This window comes from Anser brachyrhynchus, assembly GCF_964034855.1.
Source record: "Anser brachyrhynchus genome assembly, chromosome: 12".
In the NCBI taxonomy this organism is placed as follows: Eukaryota; Metazoa; Chordata; class Aves; order Anseriformes; family Anatidae; genus Anser; species Anser brachyrhynchus.
Genome location: NC_137707.1, coordinates 8,649,367 through 8,677,264, shown reverse-complemented (window position 1 = coordinate 8,677,264; position 27,898 = coordinate 8,649,367). Strand labels below are relative to the sequence as shown.

The following is a 27,898-nucleotide window of genomic DNA, read 5'->3' as shown; positions in this document are numbered from 1 at the left end:
TTTGGGACAGTCTGACAAACTGCAAAGGTACCCAGCTCTAGACATCATTCCACAGCTCTGTGGGCTCTTCCTGTTTATTTTCTTCACTGTTGGGCCAGCAAACAACTAAAATATTTACTTTCAGTCTTCCTCTCATCCAACACACATAATAACCTCACACATGAAGGAAGCTTTTAATAAGAAACTTCAAAGAAAAAAAAAAGGAGCTGGTTGAAGATATCTGCCTGGTAAGTGGAAGTTTTCATTCCGTTTTCATTTAGAAAATGGAGATTTTAAATAATAAGCTGTTATAACAACTAGCAGTTAACACTTCTGTGCAGATGAATTTTTTTTCTTTTTATTTTTTAACAGATACGTTATAGTATATTCAGACTTGAAAAACTGAAAACTCAGCAATTTAATACTAAAGAAATTCATCTTCACTACTATTTTTAATATTATTTTTGCATTAGAAGGTGTATAGATACCACTAGCAGCTGACTGATATGTTAACAGAGGTATTGACCTAAGACAATTTTCACTGCACTGGCAAAAACAACCAATTGATCTGCATACCCTCTCCTAAGAAGCTTAGCTACCCACAATGTATTGGACTGGTCAGGCATTGTATCCAGGCAGGTAAAGAAAAAAAGAAAAGTAAAGAAAAGTAAAAAAAAAAAGACAGTATGCAGACCTGAACAGGAGAACAATCCTAGGTACCTTGGTATTTCCTGCTAAATGACTGAACAAATTGGTGGTGAGTGGAAAGGAAAGCGAAGATGAAATCTTTCATCTTGGGAAATTACTATATATTAAATTAATTATTATGCCAAGTATTTTGATAATTACAATTGCAGTTTCTAAGATAAATTCCACTAAAATACTTGGCAAAATAGTGACACGCTACAAAGAGTTGCTTCAGTTCCACAATACATCTTCAAAATTTAGGAAGTTACTTTTACATGCCTAAACCACATACACTGAAGCATGAGACCCATACTTATGTCCCATAGGGTAAATAACTTTGATAAGTAAAACAAACCCAGCAAATCTCTTCTGTTCACTGCAACCACAAAATTAATTTGTGTATGTTCTCTTAAGGGACATGTTTGCTCAGTGCTCTACGTTATGAAGCATTCACAGAAAAACAAAAACTAATAGAACTTCATAAGTCTTGTACACACAAAGTGTACCTTGTTTCTCCCTACAGCTTCTTAAATTTACCACCTTGGAGGAAAAGACATGATCAATAATTACTTGCAAGAACTCCAAAAGGAATTTTGTGCAGCACAGGAGGGAGCTAAGGGGAAGATAAAGGCAAACATCAAGGTACCTGGAAGCAGAAGTGATTTAAAGGGTCAAGAGATGGACAAGAAGAAGCCAGAGGGGCTTGTCACAGTCTTACAAACACGTTCTTGGTACGTGAGAAGAGTGTTAAACACAGGAGGTGAGCTACCCTGCTTTCACCAAGGGAATAAACTATCATAAATTACTCAACACTGACTACAGAGAAAAACTAGGTATATACTGTCAAGCAGAAGACACGGAATGAAATCTCTGTCTCACCCACTGAAATGAGGTCTGTCCTTTCTCTAAGAAGCCACATAAGCTCAGCACCTTGCACAGCTATATGCAAGATGAATACATTTTCCTAAATCTTATTACAGCCAATGAGGAAAACGACTACTTTTTAACTTAATTGCAAGGTAAAAATAAGGGGTCAATCTCCTCTGAAGACAAAAAATTGCCTTCATCCATGCTTCTCTGCCACAATTTCTTTATAAATGAAAATGAGTTTATTATGTAATTTATTATGAAAATGAACAAACTGATACATAACACCTTACAAAAGAAAAAAACATTACTAATAAACCATTAAACAAAACAGTAACACATGCTATAGTCTTCAAAAATGGAAACAGGATTTCAAAACTAAATAGAAATTGAGAACAATTGCTCTGTTATTTTTTCCAACTGTATCAGCTAAATATTAGAACTGCTTGTAAATCTTATCCTGCCTATACACTTAAACCATCCTCGTAAGTTATCATTGTGTTAGTTCCACCTTTAATATCGTCCTATTAGTAAAAGGAGCTAGTCCCTACCAGCAAGAATATTGCTGTTACGCATATGTATTTTATATACATATATACACATATACACACACACATGGCAAAGGAGTAAGAATAGCAAAATAACAGGACTACATGAAATGCAGAGGTAATGAACTAAAAAAACGTCATTAACAGTAAGCATGAATGCTGTTTAGTTTTAATAGAGATTATATACACTTACCCTGTTAGCTGAACATATACTTCATAGCACAGATTCTGAGAAAAATTACACTAGTGAACTTCAAGATGGGGTAAATGTTGTTATCTTTTCATTTCCATTGAGGTACTACCAGTTCTTGATTTCCCAGATACTACAAACAAATCCGTATTCTAATTTCTTCCGTGTCAGTAAGGATTAAGATACATGTTACAACAACAACAGATTTATACGGACTAACTGGCTCAAAATCTAACCCTGAAAAATGTAACCTATACAAGTATACATATTATTTCTATCAATAAATTTGCTGTTGCATGTTCTTAAAAAAATCCAAATGACGACAATAATGACAATTATCGCTTGAATCTGACTGAAATAATAAGTAAAAAGAAGCAAAACCAGATGGAATCCTCCCACATTTCACTTTTTACATCAAAATAACACTCAACAAATTGGTACCTGCCAATTTCTGTGTTTTTATTAGCCAATTAATAAGTAACCTCAAAACATTTTAAGCTATTGGTATTTATTAATACAGGTAAAGTAACTACAAGCATCAACAAATTTTGCATTATCACTCCAAAATATATGGTCCCTCTGATCTAAAAGTTGTATAAAATGCATGCAAATTAAAGGCTACAGCCACAGAATCATAAACATCAGAAATGGAAGTGACCTCGAGTTCAGCTACTGCAACAAGACCTGATTTTATTTATTTTGAGTGAAATCTGTTCTTAACAGGCATGGACATAGCTCTCTGACTAACATACATCCTCTCACACATACTCACATGCTAAATGAAGGAGGAAATGTAAAGGATGAAAAAGACAGGCAAACAGAGGTAACAACTGAAACCTGACGGAAAAAAAAAAAATCCAATATACCCTTAATCACCTCCTTACAGTGTAGAATTACTCCCAGAAAAGCCTTTACAACTTTCTTCAGAGATGAGATGGGCTTTGCAACACATTAGTTTGTCAAATGGTTGCTCAAGCAAAGACAGATTATTTTTTATTATATCTATACATATTGTTAGTACAATAGCATAATGCATACCTTCCTGGGATAAGAAGAACAATATAAGATGATGTAAGAGACCAGTGCTGGTCAGTTCTGAAAAAAAAACTGATTTATAAAATGTGGTAGTTTAACCCGGCAAGTAGCTCAGCACCTCCCAGCTACTCACTTGCTCTCCCCAGGTGGGATGGGGGTGAGAACAGGAAAGGTAAAAGTGTGAGAATTCACGGGTTGAGATAAAGACAGCTTACTAGGTAAGCAAAAGCTGTGTGCACAAGAAAAGCAAACCAAGGAATTGATTTGCTGCTTCCCATCAGCAGGCAGGTGTTTGGTCATGTCTAGTAAAGCAGGGCTCATCACGTGTAATGATATCTTGGGAAGATAAACACCCTCACTCCAAATGTCCCTCCCTTCTCTTTCTTTACCCCAGCTTTTACTGTGGAGCATGGAATAGCCCTTGGCTCTGTATAAGCACTGCTCAGCAACAAGTAAAAACATCAGTGTATTATCATCACTATTTTCATCAGAAATCCAAAACACAGCATCATATGAGCCTCTATAAAGAAAATTAACTCTATCCCAGTCAAAAGCATGAGAAGAACCATCTTTCAGTACATTTATTCGTACAGAGGAGGATGCATTATCCAACTAATCTTACTACCACATGTGAATATGTGATTTGAAGTTCATATATATTCGATGACATAATTTCGCACAGCAAGACATTTGGAGTTATCAGCGTCCGTTTGCCAGTCTGAATTTCTGGTGAACCTATCATTCTTTCTGAACTGACCTTTGGGAAACCTCTGTCTTTCTATCCCCCTTAACTAGACAAGCGTAAACCAGAGGGACCAGACTCCCCAGCGCTTTGTGGATTACCCACTAAAATGAATAGCAAATGCTATTACATGTGCTGGTGTGGAAAGACTTGCCAGGTGCAGCGTTTGCTAAATCTCTGTGCAGGGTGAAAATGCTGAACCCATAGTATTTTTAGCACAATGCACATGAATTTTGTGTAGACCCAGAAAGGACAGAGACAAGACTGGGATATCCATATATCTGCTCCTATTACATCAATAAAAAGACAGAAGAGTAATGCACAGGTTCATAAGATTTTCAAAACCTTGTGTTGTTAATGGTAGATATTATCTTTTCCCATAGATACCAGCTTTCCCATGTTCATATTTTGAAGGCAAAAAGATGAAAATGACTTTAACAGTAAAAGATTCTATTAGAATTTAAAAAAATTACTACAAGCTATTACTCAACAAATCAGGAATAAGCCAGACCCTGATCATAGCTGGGCATGTAGTTATAGAAAAATTTAGCTTTACTATTCAGAAAAATAGTCCTAATCACTTCTTTATTTGTTAAAAATTCGGAAATGATCTCTTCTCTCCCTGGCTTTGTTGTTAACCCTAACAGTAACCTTAATCAGCTACTTTTGCACTGCAGTGGTTTTAGTGCTTTTGAAAGCTTTATTGTCACATCAAAACAGACAGTTGAAGACACTGAGTTATGGAACAGTAGTGTCTTTTTCTTATAATTATTGGCTTGGGGACAGGAATTAAAGAGTGGAGATTATTACAGTCATTATGAATTTCAATGAAATATCATGTTTTCTTTCTCTTTCAACCTCAAATTTTAAGATGATTTGCTGAAGTTTCAGTTTTGTTCAAGAGGCTGCTTCCAGTCAAAGATTATGGAATAATAGAGTTCAAGAAGATGTAAGACAGACTTGTAATTTACTAAGTCTAGAGATAAACAATTAATTTTTCTTTAACTACATCAGACAAATTTCACTATATTCATAAGAGCAGCCAACTGAATGAGACAGAACCATTTATCTGAAAATACCCAAAGAGTAGTGCCTAGGGAATAGCATAAGAACAGGAAATGCTTATGAAATGCCTTCCTAGCACTTCTGTGTACTCTGGCCACTTTCAGCTGAGGGACTTCCAGGTCAGATATGGTTTTCCATATCAGGTTTCATCTGACCTTATTTTGCTTCTAATTATTTCAGCACTACTTCAAATTTTGAGATGAAAAATAATACTACTGCAACGTCTGCTATTTGATGTTAAACAAACAAACAAAAAAAGCTGCTTTCAAAATTCAGTGTGAGATAACTTTTGGTAGACCACATTTTTTTATGACAACCTGAGAAGACCTTTAAGTAAAATAACCTTCACCAACAAACCAGATTCTAAAGAGTCAGATGAAATAATTTTAAACACAATAACCAATGATTTTTGGTTAGTATTTCAATGAAATGTCTTGAATTTCACTAGCTATCCCTTCCACTCCCTAAACACCAAAATACAGTCTCCTCTTGGTTCCATCTTACTCATTTAGATCTAGAATTATCCTGCCTGTTTCCACGATATTTAGGATGATCAGTTGTGAAGATTGTATCTACTCATCATTACTGTCTATCAATACTTTCCCTTGTAGATAAGAAGAAATTAAGAACTGCCCTCTCAGGCAAAATAAAAAAAAAAAAAGTTTTCTTTCCTTTACTTGTAACAACATTAACAAATGTATCTTCAACAATTACTTACAACATAATAAGTACCTTTCAACATAAAAACAGATCTCACAGTTCAAGGTTTTCTTGGTCTTACAAGAATCAGTACAATGCAGAAATTTTATAATCAGAAAAATCAGCCTTCAGAGGAGAATTTTGATTACAATATCAAAGTTTCAAATAAATCTCAATGGTTGCTTAGATTCAAAGTACTCTAACTTCAAGAGAAATTAATCATTTCAGAGGAGCATTACATAGAAGATAAATGAATGGTTGTTTCCATGTTTCTCCCAGAATTTAGAACTTATCTTGGGATAAATAATCTTGTGGGTAGAGTAAAGAAGTAAAAAAAAATAAAAAATAAATCCATCCATCTCATTTTGCATAAATGAATTGAGAGGAATAGGAAATGTTATTATGATTTGTTAAGCATGTGCCTGTAGGAGCTAATTCTACTAAAACTATTGGTACATACTTAAAAGAAAACGCAACAGCTCATTTCAGCAGGAAGCAGAAATATGTAGTACTGAAGGAAGTAGGCACATTTTACTCAGGAGACCAATCTTCTTTGAAATGAATTATTTAAAATCAAGGAAAAATATGTGTAAGACAGTCCTTCTAAAAGCTACATTTATCACAGATTCTTTACTGGAATCCCACAGCAAAATATCCCACAAGGAGGAGGGACCAAAAGCAGACAACTTAACAGCTAATGGAGTTCTAGCAAAGTCATATGTACAAGATTTCGTGAATAATTGAAGAGACAAAATGGAATAAAAAGTATTCTGAAAGGACTGCTTGAAGTCTGATAAATTCAATGCTTTAACTGGATTGATACAATTCTACAAGGCTTTTGAAAGCAGCAGGCTTTTCCTATCACAATACAAAGGATTAAACAATAAAACTACATATACAGATGTATACAGACATGTTCCTGCATACATATTGAAAGGAAATCTATCTGATCCATTCCTACTGTTATGTGAACTAAAAAAAAAAAATTAAAAAAAAATTGCATTATGGAGGAAAAGAGATGGCATGAGATGGTACGAAAGGACTTCAAGTGACAAGCAACTGAGAAGACATTATGGAGGAACTGAACAAGATGCAAAGAAAGCTTCACCACACAATGGTGGCACAGTTAATGTGAATTGCACCCTTATATATAACACTACAGCCAAAAATAATGTGTAAGTGAAAGTCTCCAAGGTTAACCTCACGGCTGTCTTAGGCTAAAGGTGGGATGTACACACTTTGATAGATTAACGCACATGTGATCCAGGCACTATTCCATAGAATAGGGAAAGTCTAAGGAAGGGAAAAAAATCCACCAGGATGTTTACTGCAGGACTTCCGTTGAATAGTTTTAAGTAAGAAGGCTGTAAAAAGAGAACCACCTCTGGTTTTAGTATAATAGCTCAGATGGAGTATTTAGAAAAGGATCTCAGAAGTTGTTTATATCAACAATAAATTTCTGAATCACTGTATGTGCAGAAGATGCTTTGTATTCCTGCACCAGATGAAGAAAGGGAAGACAAGTTGGTCAACATTCCCTTAATATTACAAACAATGGAAAGAATGCTGAGAGGGTCTTTCAGATTTACATCAATCTTACTATGCTCATTCATAAGGAATAGCTTCCGCCTTGATATCACATAATACTCTTTACAGAAGTCTGAGAAAAATGGTTTATTGACAACAGAAAAAATAAACATGATTTGAAAAATCTGATGTTTAAATAAAAGAAAAATGACAAGATTAATGGGCTATATTAGATGACAAATTGGAAAGAATAATCTTCTACTGTCAAGATAAAATCAAAATAACCTAATAAATCCTTTTCCAACTATAATTTTGTACAAAAGTATTCCATTAAAAATAATTTTCCACAGTGTTTTCAGTGTGACAGGAAAGAAAGCATCCCCTAAGAGCTCAACAAGGAGCTTTATAACAAGCTGGAGATCTAGGAGGACCACTGACTAATTCTTCTAATTTGGCAGATTTTACGAAGTTGAGGATGCTTATCTACCTTACAAAATGAAAAATGGGGCTAGACTGAGTAAGTATTGCCAAAAAGGTGACATTTATAAAGTCTATCCTTTGTACAAAAACTGTAAGGTATATATATGCAATGCAGCTTTGATGTATTTATCTTATGTTACATGTTCTTACATGTGGAGGATTCACATAAAACACTTCATCAGCACTGTATTGTACATCATTATAGACGATAGTATTTAGAATGACTGCTTTAGTTATTTTGAAATTAACTCTGAGCACTTCTTTTTTTTGTTTCACCTAGACCATCTAGTCTGTAGTCAGAAAAGGAAGCGAGGAAAGTCAGTAACTACATAAGAATTGCCCATTTGATGAGGAAAAGAAAAATGATACACAAAACATTTACAGAACAGCTAAGTTCACATGAAATATTATTTAAGTCTTGTCTTCCAAACAGAAAGCTGACAAAACTGTATCAGTGAATGTTATGGCAGTGCAAATTCCATTACATTAAGAAAAAAAAAAAAAAGTATTTGTAATCATTCTTTGCAATATTTTTTAAAACCTTACAGGCCCACCCCAGCACAATCTCTGGGAAAATTTATATAATACAGCTAATATTACAACGTCTTAAAAATATTAGCTTGCTGGACAAATATGTACTTTTGGATAAACAGCACCTGACCTTACAACAGCCATTCTTCTAAATGTTACAGCACTTCTAATATTGTTTCAATTAAATAAAAATTAAAGCTGAGAAAATATCACAAAAGGGTAATCTAATATTTGATCATTAATGTGCTTATGTAAAGTGATATTTACAACAGCATTTTGTGAACTGGACAATTTCTCTTAAAAAAATGTAGTTTTAATAATTTCAGTACAGTGCACTTTTTGGTCTGCACATTATCCTCAAATGGGTTGTCAAGCTTCATCTAAGATCAGTTCCTCAGTTTTGAGGATGAAGCTTTTTTACTGAACAAACCTGCGCCTTTAGATCAGACTGAAGATTTCCTTTACTGGCCTCTCAAACTGGAGAGAATATAGCATAGGAGATCATCTTGGCATCACTGAAATTAATTTCATGATTTTTAAGGGACCGATTACTTCCTTCTGGTGGTTAAAAAAAAAAAAAAAAAAAGGAAATAAAAAAAAAAGTTGCCAAACATGGAGACTCCTTCCCAAATACTGAGATGAGCAATACTCAAAACCACAGAAATCCTTGAAAACCAGCCATTACGCCTATACACCTCGCAACTGAGAATAACTTCCACACATTAACTGGTTGTCTTCAAACAATATCCATTCCATTAAAGTTAGATATATTAAATGGGGGAAAAAATAAAGAGAACAGTTGGCATAACTGATTACCAGTGTTGGTGTTTCAGGAAAAGAGGCAAATTTCTTTGCCTGTCTCTCTGCTCCTGCATAGTCTAAGGACAGAGGGCCATGTGAGCTTTGGTGTGCTGAGACACAGCTGCCATGAGGACTGGTAGCAGCTAAGTGCAAGAAGAGAAACATAAACTACTAATTTCTAAAGAATCACAATACTTATATGACCTGTAGATACATTTTCCTCAAATGCATCCAAGTTTATTCTTTGAGTTAAGGGTTATATCTGCTCCTTAAGAGAATTATCTTCTTGAAATCCATTATATTTCAACAGAGCATTATTTTTTGCTATGTGTTCTTAAGAATTTTCATTTGATTACATATATAGTCCAATTTCTCAGATCAAAATAGAACTGCATTTTGCTCTAAAGTTCCACAGAAAATGTAAGTTTAACATCTTTCCAATTAAAAGAAAATGCTAGAATAAGCTTTTGCACCACTGAGGCCTACAGAAATTTCAGACCTTGATCTCTCTGCATGTTGAAGATAACGATATACCATTTCTATTTAATGCTTGCATCTCAAAGAGTTTCTGTTTGTAACAAACCCAACAGATCTCCTTAGAAAGGCCTGGCTTCGTATATTACATTACTTGGTGGGCAGCCAGATGTTCTGTTCTACTAGAACACAGAGCATGCTGGCAACATGAACGTGTGCTTCAGAAATCAACATTCAAATGAGTAGGAAAGAATCTAATTAGACAGCAAGATATTAATTACTAGTATCCAGCTGAGAAAGCAGAATTTTTCTTACTGCCAATATATAGCTGTCACAATAGAGAATTGTACAATTTTGTTGTGAAGCTTTCATTAACTAAATAATGTTAGCTTGTAATATTGTTTATTTATAAATAGTAATGAACTCAGATAAAATCATAACAGCTAAGTATACTAATATTTGCCTTTTTTCATACAGCATTCTCATAGATATGAACTAAGGACACATTGTGTCCCTAAAGATTTCCTCCATTAAAATCTCTGAATTTTCTGAAATTAAAATTTACAGCATATGATGGAACAAGTTGTCAGAGCTGGCCAGTCACTACTTAGGCTTTAAAAAAAAGTTCAGGATTTCCCAAGCCTTCAAAATCAGTTACTGTGGGATACAATCACGTATTTCTGAAAGCATGGTCTTTCTGAAAGCACAACTCTGGAACTGAAGTTGTCTTAAAATCCAACCTTTCTCCATTTGTCATCAAGGAAAGATGTATATATAGGGCCTGGGCTTAACAAGGTGTAGTTTGTATTTTAACAGGAATGAAGACGACTTATCTACTTTACTACAAACCTGAAATCTGAAGATGAAATCTGAGTGAAATCTGAAAATGATTTTGACTTGACTGGAAGGATAGTAAGCATCATTTTCCCTTATACAGAAATGATGACTAAGCTTATCCTTTCTACAGTGGAATGGATTTTGTCTCTTCTTTTACCCCAAGGAAATCATGGCAAATACAGGAAAAATTATTCAGGAAGATAATGAGAGATTATAAGAAAGTACTGTCTTCCAGATAGTAGAGAACAGCAGAAACTAACCTCATTTAAAGCTTAAGCATCATCTTTGAATTATCTTGGATCCCCAAGACGCCTTTTCTGTGTTCCTAACACAATGTAGTTCTGACATGGTACAACACATACAGCTTTTCCTTACTTTTTTAAACAAACAAAGAAACTGGGTTAGCTCAAATTCACCTTTTTTTTTCCTTTCTTTCTTTTTTTTTTTTTTTTCCCCTCCTTTACAAAGCAAATGCACTGAAAAAGTAAAAGGAAGGTTTCACAGACAGGAAGAGCACTCCCTATTGATCATTCATGGCAGGTACAACACTCAGATAAAGAAGGATGCTTAGCCAAGAATAGATGGCAAGTGCTCTCCTGTGACCATGGAAGTGCATATATTAAGGATCCTTTTGCTTTATGTAGTTTATCAAACCTTCAGCTGATAGTTTCTGAAACATCGAAGCTTTGTCCCTCTCACTTCAGTGGTGAATCCTGCATACAGTCTGTCTTGATCATTTAAATATGCAGATTTATTCTGATTTAGTCAATTGTTTCCTATGTTTTATACTGTCAGGCAATCTTCTGTTAAGACTACTAGCAAATTCTTTCTTTAGCATTTTCAAAGGCAAGAATGAAACTCCAGCTTCAGGTGAAGAATGAAGCAGCTTGTGGGAGTGCCAAGTTAATTAGAGCCAATTATAACTTGATTGACTTACCTTGGCATTAGAGTGACTAGGAATGTGTTAGATGGAAATTTTGCATCTATACACGTTTGTGATTTATAGGAAGCTGTTTCACGGATTGCAAGGCTCATTCCATCTGCTAATTAAAAGAAGAGTGTCCAATTTAGGTTAGAAACTGTTTTATCCTCGAAGAAACCGTCAAATAGTGGAAAGACCAACCCTCACAAGCACAGCTGTTCGGCTTTTTCATGCCTCCCCCCCCCCCCCCCCTTTTTTTTTTATATTGCCTCCCCAAATACTTTATAATTCTGAACTGTATTTTAGACTGAAAACTGCAGTTGTTCCAGCGTTCCTCACATAAGCCTACCTTTAGAAAAAAAAATGGAATAAAAATCTAGTCGTTATGAACAGAAAATCTATCAATTCTTTGGAACAATCTATAAAATATTAACAACTCTCTATAAAATAATAACAACTGTGACAACTTTCAGTATGTTTGTCATTCAGTCTTCATCTTCCATGTTCTTATCCATAAAACTGTTCATAATGTTTAGACTGTGGCTTTGTTTTAAGTAGTAAACTGTGGAATTCCTAACATAGCTTTGTCACGTAGAATAATTCTTCTGATCTCACCTCACTCATGTAAGCAATTCTCACCAATGACAGTAAATCAATTCCCTTGAGAGAAGTAGGCAGTTTTTGATCCTTGTTAGTCAATGTTGAGGATTGACTAACACAGGTCAGAAAGAATGTAAGTTGCTTTTAATAGGCAATAGATACCAAATATTATTGCAGTTATAAACCCTGATTGTAAATGCATCAAGGGCAATATTGAGAATATGCTGGGTTTATTTTATTTATTTATTTTTTTTCTTATTACCTGCATCTTTCCATTTTCCCTGCTTTCTATTCAAGTTGCCTAATATTTCCTTTACTCTTTCCTTGTCTGGTTTAGTACTTTTAAATTCTGTCTTTTTACACCTAATTCATCTTTCTTTTCGCTGATGGTTTTATTTGATTGGATTTATTTGAAAAACTAAGACCACTACTATTCTGTTGCTTTACATAATATACCTGCAGTTTACTGCCATAAGATGCATTTGCTATAGTGAAACTTTCTGAGAAGGTTCTAATGGTTCTTTTCCACATAGTAGTTTAATGTGAAATAATTTTCTAAGATTAATTTTATGCATCATTTAGATGAGTTAAATCCCAAGTAAGGCAGCCCTTAGCTTAATTATTCTAAATCATTCCATAACTTTTATGTAACATAATGTGGACTTTATTTGCTTCTGGGGAAATAGTTAAATTTTGCATACATTCATAACTAACCAAAGTACAAAGTAATTAAAGCTTTTCAGCGCTTTCTGATAAGCATTACCACGACATAGCAATTAAGCCCTCAAAAAATCACTAAGAAGATGCATGAAATTACAGTCTTTTAAAATCGGTATTAAAATGTGGAATTTGTTTAACTTTTTGTAGTATATATGTGTGTGTATCCCAGGTGATGCTCAGAAATAAATGTATCAAAGTTCTAACAAAAAGGAACTCCTAAGTTTGGCTCCAGAGAATGGCTTTCAAAAGTTCAAATACAGTTTTCACCATTGGCAGCAGGAAAGATTACAAATCTCTCATCTTGATGGATTCCCAGAACTGCTGCCCATTCTAAATACCCAATTTACCATTTTACACACACAAAGCCTGCTAATGCTGCCCTGAGTATGCATAAATGGTGTCTGAAGCAGCCTGGAAGCTCACACTATCTGGACGGGTGGCAGAAAGATTATGAGGCATTTCACATGGCAGTTGCACTGATGGCAGCTCTAAGAATGATACAGACAGCTACTGAGTGAAAGGTTGTATCTCACAGACTACAACCAAGGCAAGAACAAGTTTCAAGAAGCAAACATGTTACCCTGAGTTCTTTAATTATATATTCTGTAGCTGACAAACATTCTCTGTTATCTGGGTTTATTCTTAAAAAAAAAAAAAAAAAAAAAAAACAAAAAGGAAAATCTCTTTTGAATTGTTTAGAATTGTGTAGAATTCATTTAAAAATCATGTCTAAAATGCTAAACTTTTAGAATGACATTGATAACAACCAGGCATGGCAGCATGCTTTTTTATCATTATCCTTGCTTCTAGTAACTAAACACAGTAGCCATATACGTCATTAATTTCAGCAAATCTGGGACTATTCTCAGACATTAGAAAAAAAGGCAGTGCATTGCTGTGTCAGTCTTAGTTTGTTTTTTCCACTTTTCTCAATAGCATTCTTGCTGCTGCACCAAATTCACCTTGATGGCATGGCAGGACCCTTCTGGCATTAGTATGGTAAAATTATTTTAAATTATTGGTTCTATGCCATAATTTACACATAAGGTATCAGTAAGAAAGAATCCAAAGGGTACGATAAATCCTTAGTCTCTCCACTTCTCATGTCAATTACTTGAAAGTAATGCTTCAATGCTTCTGAATTGGATTGGACTGTCAACTCTTACCAGTATACAAGCATTACAAACCAGGAACAAATCAGAAGTAAAATGAGGTAGTGGCTTTTGGGGTAGTGAAACACACCAATATCATTAACACCTCATTATTTTACAATAGTTATATTTATATAAAAGACCATGCCACCACAAAAGGTCACCAAAAGCAGCAGTTCACAAAGTGTACTTAGTTTGTCATCACTAATGTAAATTTAGACTGAAATATTCCTTGCTTCCCTTTAAGACTAGGCACACGTTATAAGTCGTCCCCTCTGCCCCTTTTCTGAAAGTGTCCTACTCCTGAATACCGTTCTCACTCCTCCTTTTTGCACTGAAAAAAAAAATAGTCTGGACTAAGGTAGCAGTTAGCGAGCACAGCACTAGAAAAATAAAACAAAACAAAACAAAACAGAACATAGCAGATTAACTGCAATTCTTTCAGAGATGTAAGGCTAACAGACCTTTAGCATTTACAGAAATGTTTCCGAGCCACTAACGCTAAAAGATTATTGAAACAGAAAATATCACCCTTCTATTCTCAGTACTGCCTTGCTGAGTAAGAGATATGTATTCTCATTTTAGCATTATATATATATATATAAAAGACTATTAAATGACTAAATGAAAGTATTATCCAGAAGTAATATACACATGAACATAGAAGAGGTTTGATCAGAAACATACATAAATACCTACAATATCAGAAAGTTAGACCTTCTGAAAATTATGTATTACAGATCTTCATTTCACCAGTGGTGAAAACATTTTTGAAACAAAATACCATTCTATGAATGCCTCTGATATTACTTCAGTTTCATATAACTGCAAAAAGTATATACGTTATATGACTTAATGAAAGAATATAACTGTGTTGTTAAATGTACAGTACAGTGCAAGTTTGGTCCATCTTTTAGCCAATCAAAACATGAAATACTGAAAAGGTCATCCATTTCAACCCTCTCCCATAAAATTAGCAAAGAAGAGAAGAGCAGTAAACAAAGAAGAAAAGTAAAATTTTCAGCAATCCATTTATAGAATATTGAAAAGGTCACAACAATATAGTATATTCTCTTAATTCTTTGAATATATGAGGCTTTAAAATTCCAATATCTCACTGAAGGTTGTAATGAGAACATAACAGAAATGTGAACCTATTATTTTGACAGTGATTGTAATGAGAATGTGAAATGCTATAAACTTAATGTACTTCAAGTGAATCTGTCATCTTATATTTATATAACGATATAAATAAAAATAATATACATACGCATGTGTATAGACAAATAGACACCATAGATTTTATCTATAAAAAACAGTGTTACAGAAACACTTTGCTTTCAATTCTAGCTTGTAAGATAAAATACAGTTTAATAAAAAGTCTTAAAAAGACTTTTGAACACTGAAGTGTTTCTTTCCTCATATTCTTTGCTAACTTACTGTAGGTCTGCAAGTACATCACTTAGTTTGTGCCTCAGTTAAACTAATTTATGAAACCATAACAGATCCCTCCACTAGATGATTTTTGCACAGATCAACACTTAAAGTTGCATAATATTCAGTTCCTCCATTTTTATTTGACATCCTCTTTAGGGACTCGTACATCTGTAGCGTATCATGCCTAAATTCATTTCTGGAAGACTTTTAAAGTTTGGGAGTTTTAGAAGATGGTGGAAGATTAAGAAATGTAGGTTAGAATGAATCCAGAAAAGGGCCATGAATATGATTAGGGGGCTAGAGCACCTCTCCTGTGAAGAAAGGCTGAGGGAGTTGGGGTTGTTCAACATGGAGAAGAAAAGGCTCTGCGGAGACGTTCCAGTACCTAGAGGGGGCCTATAGGAAAGCTGGGGATGGACTCTCTCAGGGAGTGTAGTGACAAGACAAGGGGGAATGGTTTTAAACCAAAAAAGGGTAGGTTTATATTGGATATTTGGAATAAATTCTTTACTCAGAAGGTGATGAGGCACTGGAACAGGTTCTCCAGAGAAGTTATGGATGCCCCATCCCTGGCAGTGTTCAAGGCCAGGTTGGATGGAGCTTTGAGCAACCTGTTCTAATTAATGCAAGGTGTCCCAGCCCGTGGCAGGTGGTCTTTAAAGTCCCTTCCATCCAAAACCATTCTATGATTCTATGATTAATGATCTGTTTAGATGGCCTTTGCAGCAAGAATTCAGGAATGAATTTGGGCAAAATAACTTTTCCTATGCTTTCGTATTAATAAATTTATCATTTAGATGATGCTCAACTCTGTGGCAACTCTTAGTATTAGACAAATTCTATACAGAAGTTCATAGCACATTAATTAATACAGTACTGACAGTTACAGAGACAAGCAATAAACTGCTTTCTTAGCCTTACCTGAGGCCAAGACTATTTTTAATTTTAAGGTAAACAGCTAGTGTTGCAATCACATATCATTAGCAGAATTAAATGAAAAAGAGACACTGTCACAGTCAGTAACTGGCTTCTACTTTTATACTTTTTATACAAAAGCACATACTGTGGAAATCTCATTTTCATTATGGTTAGCTAAAGAAGATACTCATTCAAAAATTCTTAACCTTCTATATTTAGTAAATTGATTAGAAAAATTATATAGCTAACAGGATAAATGTGATCATTTAAATAACATGAGCCTCTCATTTATACTTTTCATGATTATATTGCTTTTATTTTCTGACAAGGTGACACACACAAGTACCCAAGGTACAATCCTGTAAAATTTGGCTTCAAGTCCGAATTGAAAGCATAATGAATATCACTCAGATTGACTTCCTATTCTTGAATGGCGCCAACTGAGTAAGCAGTTGAAAGCAATCATTTCATACTGATGGAATCACACCATGCTATAGGTATGACTGATTAAAAAAAAAATTATCTTCAATTACCTGAAGTATGATTTTATTTTTTTTTTTGTCTCCAGAAACAGTGATTTTATGGTATTTGGCAAAAACTAAGCACAAAACAAATATGAGTGAATGTAAGTAGAAAATTAATTTGAGCACTTACCCCCCAAAAGGTTGTTTTGAATGCACACAAGTCTACAAACATTTGTTTTTACTGTTTCCTTCTCTCATAAGTATTCCCAAAGAAATTACTTTTAAAGAAAGTCTACGTTACAAATTTCACCACACTAGAAGAATACTCATGATGAGAGCGCAGTATTCTCTAATTTTTCTCTCTGTTTTACAATTTGTGGTCTTCCCTTACAGAGTCCTTTTTATGTATTTGACATCTGACATTACAAATGTGAGCTTATTTGATTAAGCATTTGTTCATATTATATTTCTATCTCTGTTTCAATTATAATCTTGTTTCTGCTGAGGATATCTTATTTTCCCTTCTGTTCACTACAACTTATAATTCACATTTCATTTCTATTCTCAGTGTTTACCTAAAATTGCTATTCATGCAAACATTCTTGGCCTGTATCCTTGCTTGCTTAAAAGTCTATATAAGCCCAATGCAAATGAATTTTAAGAACAGCCAAAGAAATTCCTTAGACAATCTGAATAGACACGTAAAAAATAATATCTTGCAGTATTCACTCTGTGTTATTTGTAATCATTCTAAGACTATTAATGTGTTAATCACGTTGATCCACCCTATAAAAACTGCCAGGGATGATTATTTATTGAGATAAAGAGCAAGTATTTGAAACAAGAATAAAAGGATGGTGAAGATTTTTGCCTCTTTAGAAATGTTTCTGTGATAAATTTCTTCCGCAGCCATAAAGTAGTGCATTAATGGATATGTGCAAGGAAGCTTTTCCAATTTCTCTCTGCATTATATATGTCTTCAGTGTCATTAGTTCTCCACTTTGATGAATATTAAAATTTAAAACAAAAGACTTCCTCCTTGTTTTAACCTTGAAGTTATCCATTACTATTGTGCTGATAGATAAGCCTTTGAAAAAACAGTTCAGATGAACTTTTGGGTTAAATGTGTGAGAAACAACTGCTAAAGAAAATCTGTTGTAGTACTGTTCCATCCTTGATTTATTCTGTGGAATAAGGAATACTTAGAAGTATAAGTCAAACCAAGGAAAAAAGTATTAGGACTCTTTGCTGTCATAGCACATAGTTTGACTAGGTAAAGACCTTTTTCCATCCGAAGTTCTTTTATTTAAGTTTCTCTTTAAATCTAAGCCTAGACAATAAGAATCTACACAGGAAGAATTATGAGGGGATGTAAGCAGCACAGCAAATGATCTGAAGTTGAATTTGATAGTTAAAAAAAAAAAAAAAGTATTAAGTCAAAATAGGGATAACAAGAAAAAAAGATAGAATGAGCTCTTGTCAGATCTAAAATGTTTTTCCTGTAGAAGGAATTTTATTCTTTTATTAGTGGAAAATAAGAAATATAAGAAAATCTGTATTTAAATAATCTGCACAAAAAATAAATTACAACAACCTTATACTTTCATTCTCTTATTTCTGTATATGGGGTTATCTGCAAATCAATGAACTTAAACATACTGTGCCCTTTCAAAATAGTTTGACTCAGTGTCTCATTCTAAAATCTCACTTATTCTACTTTCCAAAAGGTAGCAAAAATACTAGCAAAAATAAGAGTATCTACTTTCCTGCTTTTCTCTCTCCCGAAAGTCCAGAATTATTTCTGAATTTGACCGTATACAGATGATAATAAATATAAACATCTATAAACATCTTCTGTATCCTTAAATATATTGTAATAAGGCACAAGTTCTATCTGGGTTTGAAGTTTCTTTGACTCTTCTGCACAAAATCTGTTATCCAGCCAGTGTTGTACAAGATGGAAAATACTCTTCTGTATACTTTATTTAGAACCAACCCCTATAAGCTTGCTTCTTTGCAAAACAAAATGTTTAAGAACAACAAAAAGCAGCAGTCAAAAGCCATTATGACAAGCTACATTCAAAGATCATCTCTTAGTTACTCAGGTATTTCAGTCATGGTTAAATTTTGAATTAAATGCTACCTTCATAAGTTTCATTTTTCTCAAGGAAGTCCCTGATGACCAAGATACAGAAAAGCAGTCTGACATTGCAATAAAATAAAAGCATCTAAATAGGCATATGTAGACCTACGGTAAAAATATCATGGATCATTGCATACTTTGTCAGCTACGGAGATGAAAACTGCCACGAATATATCTTAAAATATTTGAATACCCACAATTTTCTTTAAAAAATGTTTGCAGCAGGTTTACATATAAACAGAATACCATGTTATTCAAAATAAGCTGTACACATCACCAAGAGAGTGCTTAGTTTCCCTTTTGAGAACACTTGCCAGAAAGTTTTCCCTTTTCCTATGGGAAATAAAAAGACCAATGATATATACAGAAATGCTTGACTTAGCTTCACTTATTACACCTTATGGTGTTACCTAACAGAATAAATAAGTTAAGGGTGACTATGGTCACTAGACTTGAACTTAAATATATTCATCCAGTATAGAAAAAATTACATTTCTTTTACAACATCAGTAGAAATGGTTGCTCCTCTGAACAAGTAGTGAAACTGACTTTTTCACTGACTGAAAAAAAACAAACACAAACAAACAAACGAATTTAGAAGAATCTACCAGATCTTTAGTGTTAGACAAGTACAATTACTGGGTCATTCTCTACAGAGTTGATTTATAGATGGAATAATTCCTCTATTTTCTCACTACAAGTTATATAACTGAAATTTACCTGCCAGATTACTCAAAATTAACCATAAAGAATGACTGGAATTTGGATGTGGAGCTCGAATCATTCACAGAGCTACTAGTAGAATACTAATGAGAAATGTAAGGTGTGACAAAAAAAAGGAATGTCTCTATTATTATTGACTACTTCATTTCAATACCCATTGGACATTGCACCTGCTTAACAAAGCTACAGGAACACTAAAAGTGTATTGGTTCCACAGTTAAAAATTGTCAATGTAAAAACAAAAGCTGAGCCCCAAAGAAACGTTATTATGGTTGTCTATAGTTCTGTCATAGCACACACAAAACATGCTAATATAGGCATTATTTTAAAAAAATTAGAATAATTTTACTTGCTAAACAAATTCTACTTTAAAAGCACACTAAACAGCTTCTTTGGCATAAGCACAGAAAGAACTACAACATTTTTATAGCAATCATTTTTATTCTCACAAATGACTGTACTTCATTTTGTGAATAAATTCAAAGAGATGTATGAAATAATGCTGCAAATTATTGTGTGCGTATGTAGAAGCTCTCCCAGAGTGTAAGGGTGAAGGAAAAGTTGAAAAATGATAATAATAAAACTCTAAAAACCACAAATAAGGTTTAATAGTACCTTAGTCTGAATTATCTGATGCACTAAAAAATATATGCAATGCTTACTTCACTTTCAGTGCCTGTTGCTTTTTTTAATAACCTGAACAAGAAATGTAAAATTTCTAGAACAGATTTTTTTTTTTTTAACTCTCATTTACCATTCTCTCTTGAAACTACCCAGTAAAATTACACTTATTAGATTTAACAGCATGTACCACATTGAGGTATATGCAACTCATAATTTTAAATGAAAATATTTACTATAAGCATAGTTGCCGAGAAGAGAGGGAGGGAGGGAGGGAGGGAGGGAGGGAGGAAGGGAGGAAGGGAGGAAGATCAAAGCAACCCTTAGCCTCTAACCACTGTTCTGACAATTATGTCCTGCAAGATAACAACCACTGCCCCCAGTTTGGTAAACTTTGTTAAAGAGATTTACTTTTCTCCTGCCAAAAATGTTGTAGCATTCACTAATGGAGATGCATTTAAAGACCCAGAAAAGGTTTGTGCAAAATCTTATAAAACTGTGGCAAAGAGAGAAAGAGATTAGACATCTATTCTGCACATTTGAGAATTAAACAGTTTAAACTACTTAGATATTCTGTTACCAGATGTGCTTTTAAAACAATTTCCTGATTTATTATTTATTTATTTTTCCAAAGCCTAAATTACATTTGCTCCTTTGGTTATTAGCAGTCCTTCTAACTTTTGTTTATCTGTCTAAACCAACAGGCATTGCTTTCACCAGTAAATAATAACCTCTGTCTCATTCTTCTGTTTGCTGAAAAGCTGACTCTTATTCCACTGAGGTCTGGCCAACTACATCGCACTAATCGACCACACCACATATTTAACAATGTTTGATTTTTAAGAAAGAGAGCCTGCAACTTTTCCTGTTGGGATTTGTCTTTAGGCACCTACAAAATGATGCATTTTGCTGTGCACATAGCTGTGTGTGTTTACATATTCTTCCCTTCCCCCCCCCCCCCCCATTTTCTTCAAGTTCCTACTCATAAAAAAGTTATTCTTATAAATTTCTGTCCATAGTGTGACCTTCCATGCCTAAACATATACTTGTCTAGTCAATACTTCATTTTTACTTGAAAAGATTTATTAAATATTACCTAATATTGAAAAGCAAGAGAAGGCCTTGCCATTTCTAAATCACAGCTTTTGTGTTTTGGCAGAAATAATGCTATCTGTGATGAAATTCAGTTCAACAATACTACTCTTGTCATAACTGTAAGAATACAGAAGGAATTCTATGCAATAAATATTTGTCTGAACTTCTAAAGAAAGTGTAAGTAACCACAGACTTCCTACACAGCACCAGGCACATCACAGGTTTTCTAAGTACCGAGATCTCCTTTACACCCACATTTCCCAGTGAGTTCAGAACATGATGCTCAAATGTTTGGACATAAAATGACTAGTAAAAGTTTTGATCATATAATTTAAGTTTTTTCTTCTTAATCTGAAAAGCAAACAAATGCCCCCCATCTTGACTGTCACTTAATTATCATCCATTACTCTTATTGCAAGATGGTAAGTATACAGACAGTCAGTGTTTTCTTCTGTTCGTTTAAATTTTGTCAGGACTACTTATCCCACCAAAACATTCAATTTCTTCAGTGTACAAGTTTCCTTGAATTTGCTACTCCACCCTTCTCTCATAAAAAGAGCTTAATATGCTTATAAGACACTACCACAATTTTGGCTGACAAAGACATCAGAGTCATTACAAAAACAAATGGCCTTACAATGACATTCCTTGAAAAAACTAAATTTATTCACTGAAAGATTAGATTTTTTTTTTTCCCTCAGATACTCATGTACTGTTGGAAACAACCTGAGAACAGTTTGAGTCCAAGAGTTCTTGGAGGTTTCATTGAGCTGTTAGTAGGAGCTAAATCAAGGAAAAGAAGTTTCTCTTCATAGCAGAAGCTTTTAGGTCTAATATAAGGTTATAATAAACTTATTCTCATTTATTTGGTACTCGATGCAGTAGGATGGATGTGAATGTGTTTTCCCACACTTTTACTACAGCAGATGTTACCATAAACTCTAGTTTTAGTTGTTATTCAAAATCTTAACATCTATTTTATTTAAACTGTACTAGGTTTATGAAAGCAATACAGACTGTGAGTTGTCCATGGACCATCTCCCAGGGAAGCCAGTTCCTAGGCCAGCTTTGTTTTGTTATGGAACAATCCCAAACACAACCTAAGAAATAGCTAATGTCTAGTGCACTCCCTCATGTGGGAAGACTTAATCTTGTTCATTGCCTACTCATGGGACAGTACATTAAGAAGTTTCTTTATTTTCCACCTCCAAGAAATACAACAGCAATGATGAATACAGAGGCCAAAGGTCCCCTTGGATAATTCTCTAAACCTGCAGGCTATTGCTCCTTGCCATCATGCAAAGATTGTGTGTAGGATCTATCACAGATAAGATGCATGCAAAAACAATTCATGTGTATGACTGTTTAAACAAACTTGAATCTACAGTCACCATTAATAATGACAGACACCACATGGAGGTGCCTAAGGCATTCTTCACAAAGGTCAGTCACAAAGCACATTCCAATTCACTGCTTTTTACTTTTGCCATTGCCTTCTAGCACAAATCCAATTACTTCTGTTTTGTATGTCAGTATCTTCATCAGCAACACACAGCAGAAAGCAAAATATACACAGGTGACACTTTCTTAGCTGTAGGCAGATATGATTAATGATGCAGGGCTGAAATCAACTTCCTTCTTCATGTCAGGAAGACTTCCCAAGTAGCAAAAAATTCCCTTTCTAATGCTGTTAATTAACATTGCAACCATCACCAAACATGCTGAAATCTAATGCACTTATTAGGCTCTGCTAACCATCCATCCATGTCCTATTATTCTTGTAAATATAATTACATATGATTTGATATTAACAGTCACAGATTTATCTATTTAGATAAGAAATGCAGCTTTTGCTGTAGTTCCAGCTAGTTGGAAACATTCCCATTTACTTCAGTAAGGTTGCACTTACGTAAGTAAGAGGATTTTAAATATAAGTTCATAACTTAAAAACATGACATTTCTTGAAAATACTTGTGATTTTGACCAATACTGAAAAAAATGATTAATACTGAAAACGTTTCTTCTTCTTGCTAGCCATATTCCTCACATATACAGCCATAAAGAATTAAAACATCTATCAGTATAAACAAGTTGTTAAAAAAAGCTCCAGTTAAAATTAACAAGCGAGGAACATCATTTCAAGCACACTGAAATTACTGTCAATGTTTAAAAGTTCTAATGCCAATAAGTGAGATCCTGTGGTTTTCCTTACTCCATGTACAGACCTGCCTATGAAGCATCAGATTACTGGAATAATTAATAGAACAATAGCAGCAAAATGAATTTTTTTTTTTTTAAGTTCATTTTATAGTAACAGATAAGTATGAAAATCCAAGCCATAGGGAAAAACAATTAAAAAAAAAAAAAGCATGGAAAAAATCTGGATGGCAAAACAATCCAACTGGTATCAATTATGACAGCTCTATTGGAGCCCTCAATGGAGCCACCCGCTCACCCAGCCTTAAGATTTTCTCTAGCTCTCTGCATGCACAGGTAGACAGATAAGCCTATCATTCGCCACGCAGGAAAAATGTATGCTACAAGTTATCACGCTGCACAACCAAACAAGCTTGGTGTTTAAAAGATTAATTGCTTATCCACAAATGCAGAAAATAAAGGCCTATTAAAAAAACCCTATACCCACAAGTACTGTTTTGCATGATTTTCTTCAGTTCTTTGGCTATCTCATTTACATAAATTTATGCAGAATCAGAATTGTGAATCCCAGTTTCCACAGCCTGTCATTACATAATTAAATATCTGTTTGTTTTTTTTTTCCTGAACTGGGTATGAAATGCTAGTTGTCTTCCCTGATTTCAGACTGGTTAAGGGGAGCAAACATGTCTTGGTTCATCCTTTTCTTCTTTTCTAATTTTAGACTTTTCCAGTTCACTTAACAACCTTCAAGGAACAGGTACATTCAAATTAATATATTTGCATCTTGTTCTTGATTTTCTCCCAAATATACGAACTTCCAGTTTTAAACTGTACCCTCAGTTAAGAGCTTAAATTGTCAGCATTTTGCAAGCCAAGATAAACTATAAAACACACTGTTAACAGCGAATAACTACTCCTAGAGTAGCATTTTGTTAAAACTTAGTAAACCTGAATACTTCCTTCCTGAAAGACTGTGTACTGAACTATATGTCCCCCAAAACATTAGTATGTATACTTAAATACATACACACAGAGATACATATATATTCTTAAGCAAAAAGTGGTTTAAGATGAAAAGGTTAAAACACCCAGGAGAGCATCTGAGCACTACTTAGTACTTAGACGTATTTACTTGCTTAGATGGTACCACTTTAGTTTTTGGTGCTAGCCCGAACTATCTTTATAGAAGTACTTGCTTAGACGGTACCACTTCAGTTTTTGGTACTATCCTCTAAACTCAAGGTCACACCATCCTTGTCAAAGCTCAAGCAGCATGGATAGATCAAGATTATTACACTATTCATGAAATATGTATTAACACATTCCCTTGGACAAATTACAAGTGGAAATTATCTGCAAGTGAGCAGATGGACTGTAATATTTCGAAATAGAAGTGGTACAGGTTATAAGAATATGGGATCCCCACAAGAACATACATCTGCTAATATTCATACATCTAGGGTGGAGTTTTGAAACTACTTTTGAATTTCAATAGTAGTAGAAATCAGAAGACAAGTTGACCTGAGCAGTGCAGAACAATCCCACCCCAGTAGATTAAAATATCTCAGAATTATCAATTATGGTGGAATGTTGGGAAATTACAAGAAATTCCTTTATGTTTTTCTAGCTAGCAGTTCTTATTTCCTGTATATATTTTTTCAATAAGCTATTAGAAAAGAAGGAAAATTTTCTAAAATTTAATTGAAATATTTGTAATATTCAGAAATACATCATTATCATCACATATTTTTGAGCAATACAGAAAAGTGAATTTGAAGACTTACTCTAAGAATAGTATTTTATTCATTAAGGTAATGAGTTACATTATATCATCTAATTATTTTAGAGGCTCTTTATAAAACTTCCTCCAATGTACAAAAAAATATTTTGAAAAGCTTAATAGAGCCTTATGTAAGAGTTTACAATAACATCACCAGCAAATAATGTATTTTCCCTTGGAAAATGTTGTTACAATAAGTGTGCTTTATCAATAATGTACCATGAGAAATCCACTGTGTCTTGATTTAAATTCTAAAACTCATTTATTATTGACCAGATCTAGGATTAAAAAAAAAAAAAAATTACTTGAAGCTGCATATGGCTACGTTTAAAATAAATTTTAGATCTCTTCATATTCAAGCCACACTGTTTATTTCACACATAAAAACAGAAGAAAAACTGCATTGTCTTACTCCCAAGGCGAGGTCAGAATTCCTGACTTTAAGAATAAAATGTCTTAAATATCAGGCAGTATACAGTAAATGCATAACCTGAACAGTCTTTATTTTTATACTGCTACAAACAATCTGCAATTATAAATTAATAAATTACTTACGTTAAAGTTATATCTTAATTTGCATTTCTTCTTTGGCTGTTTAAGGAGTTAACATGTTGGATCAAGCGCATCTTGTAGTTATGGTATTATATCCAAGAGGAAATGAAAATAAGTGTTTCAAAGAAAAGTGCTGCATATCCTGTATAAACCGAAACTGTAGTTTGTTTTCTACAACCAGTCTGCAATAACAACTACCTAATGTTTGACTTGGGCTGAAGACCAATGTTTATAACAACAATATTTTGGAAGAGGTTTTAAACTTTACAGTTCTGTACAAATTTTAGCCTCTCTTCCACCGAGAAGCACATTGTTTACTTTGAGTACAAATATCGGAGCTCCATCTAAGGATAAATTATTTTATATTTATTCCAAGCTAAAACTCAGTATTAGAACATCAGTATTTAATAGCGATTAACTTACAGCTATTAGAAACAAATAAAGCATGTACACAGAAAGTTAAAATCCCCATAAAATTTCTTTTTGTTGCTGTTAACACTTTTCTCCAAGTTCAGTAATTTTATAGCACAAGAAAATGCTAGGTAATGTGTAATTACATTTTGTGCATCTGTAACTTATGCACAAAACTGTGATAGTTTGTTATATTGCATTTTTAGTAGGTATATAATACAATTCAATGAAGCAATTGAAATTAAAAATGTATATGCAAGACTTAAGTACTCAAAAGAGAGCCCTAACTAAAACAAATCATAGTGTTGAAAATTTAAAGAGTTGCAATTACAGTGCCTTGGTGTTACTCAGATAATCCAAGGTTGTGAAACAGAGCCGCTGCAGTCATTTTTAGACGAGGTTCTAACACCCCAATGAGCGCTTTGAGGATGTAAACTCATGAGCAGACATTAGCCATTTCATTTTTTAATTCTACTCTATATATGCAAGTTCAGACATAGTGCTTCCATTGAGGTTCCTAGGCTTATTATAACTGGATGTAACTCTTCAGGTCTAGGTCTCCTGTTCTTTTACTTGGGTTGTATCTTGTCTTCCCATTCTTGCAAAACCTCTTCAGTGAGCTGATATTTTGCAACTGTGATCAATACAGTCACAAGAAAGCTAGTTTCCTTTCTGAAATACCATATTCCCTGTTCTGTTCCTTCTGTGCTCCTATTAGACCACAGATAGATCAGGCTGCCAGAGGGCTGGGGTAACTGGACTAGAAAAACGAGATAACTTTATTTTCTGAGAGATTTTAGTCTTCACACGAAACCAATTTCACAGGCAGGTAAAATAGAAAAGTTTAGTTCTATAAACTACCAAAACACTACAGCTGAGATTTAACTGTCAAGATATACACACCTATAGCTCTGCCAGTCTTCTCAACTGATGTAGAGTCAAAGAAGAAAAATAGGTACCCTCTACAGCATGATTCATGTCATCCTGAAGTGAGTATCTTAGGATAAGACAAAGAGTCCCTGCTTTTCAACTATAAAGGCAGCCTAAAGGACTAGTTCAAATGACATCTATTTCTCAAGTGACACCTACTTTATGAACATCTTCAGTGACACAAGATTACTCCAGTTCCAAAAATCAAAATCTTCCTGTGATCCAGATCAATAGCTTTCACCTTTCAAAGAAAGGTATTGGATCCATAACAATTTGAAGACTGAAGTACTTTATAGCCATACAAAAGAGCAGATCTGTAGGTATGCCTATTCCTTTTGATTACAGGTATACATTATAGTATTTAAGCTCTTTTTTTTTTTTTTCCTGTGACAGACTAATTAATATTGTAACTGTATAAAACTATACTAAATCTGAAAGATAATGTTTCTTAATTAGAAAAATAAAAACAAAGCCTAAAAACTAAAAACGAACAAACAAAACCCACAAAGAACAAAACCAATCGGCATTCCCCAGGATGTGATACTGTTTGAACATCCAGGAACATAGCATATTGTCATAAATATTTTGAATGTTTGTTACTTTTTTTGTGCACAGAACATGATTACAAACAGTCAAGATACAGTAGTTCAAAGAACACTTTATTAAGGCTTTATTAAGGATTACTCTAGGCTACTTATAGCTGATACATATCATTACTCTTTTTGAAGCTGTACCATAAGCAGCTCAGTAAGGCACATGTGAAAAGCTATTGCAAAGGAAAGTTTTTCTTTTTACAACATTGTCATCAAAAT

At 33.9% G+C, this 27,898-nt stretch overlaps 1 protein-coding gene across 2 annotated transcripts in view; it reads right to left on the bottom strand.

The window, feature by feature from the left end:
• The window catches only part of LOC308176731 (uncharacterized protein), a 583,853-nt gene that overhangs the window by 259,431 nt on the left and 296,524 nt on the right, over window positions 1-27,898 (bottom strand). For both annotated transcript variants that reach the window (XR_013938546.1, XM_080552863.1), the window contains one exon: window positions 11,400-11,505. The gene's annotated coding sequence lies outside the window, so the exon portion shown is untranslated. The remainder of the gene's footprint in view (window positions 1-11,399; window positions 11,506-27,898) is intronic.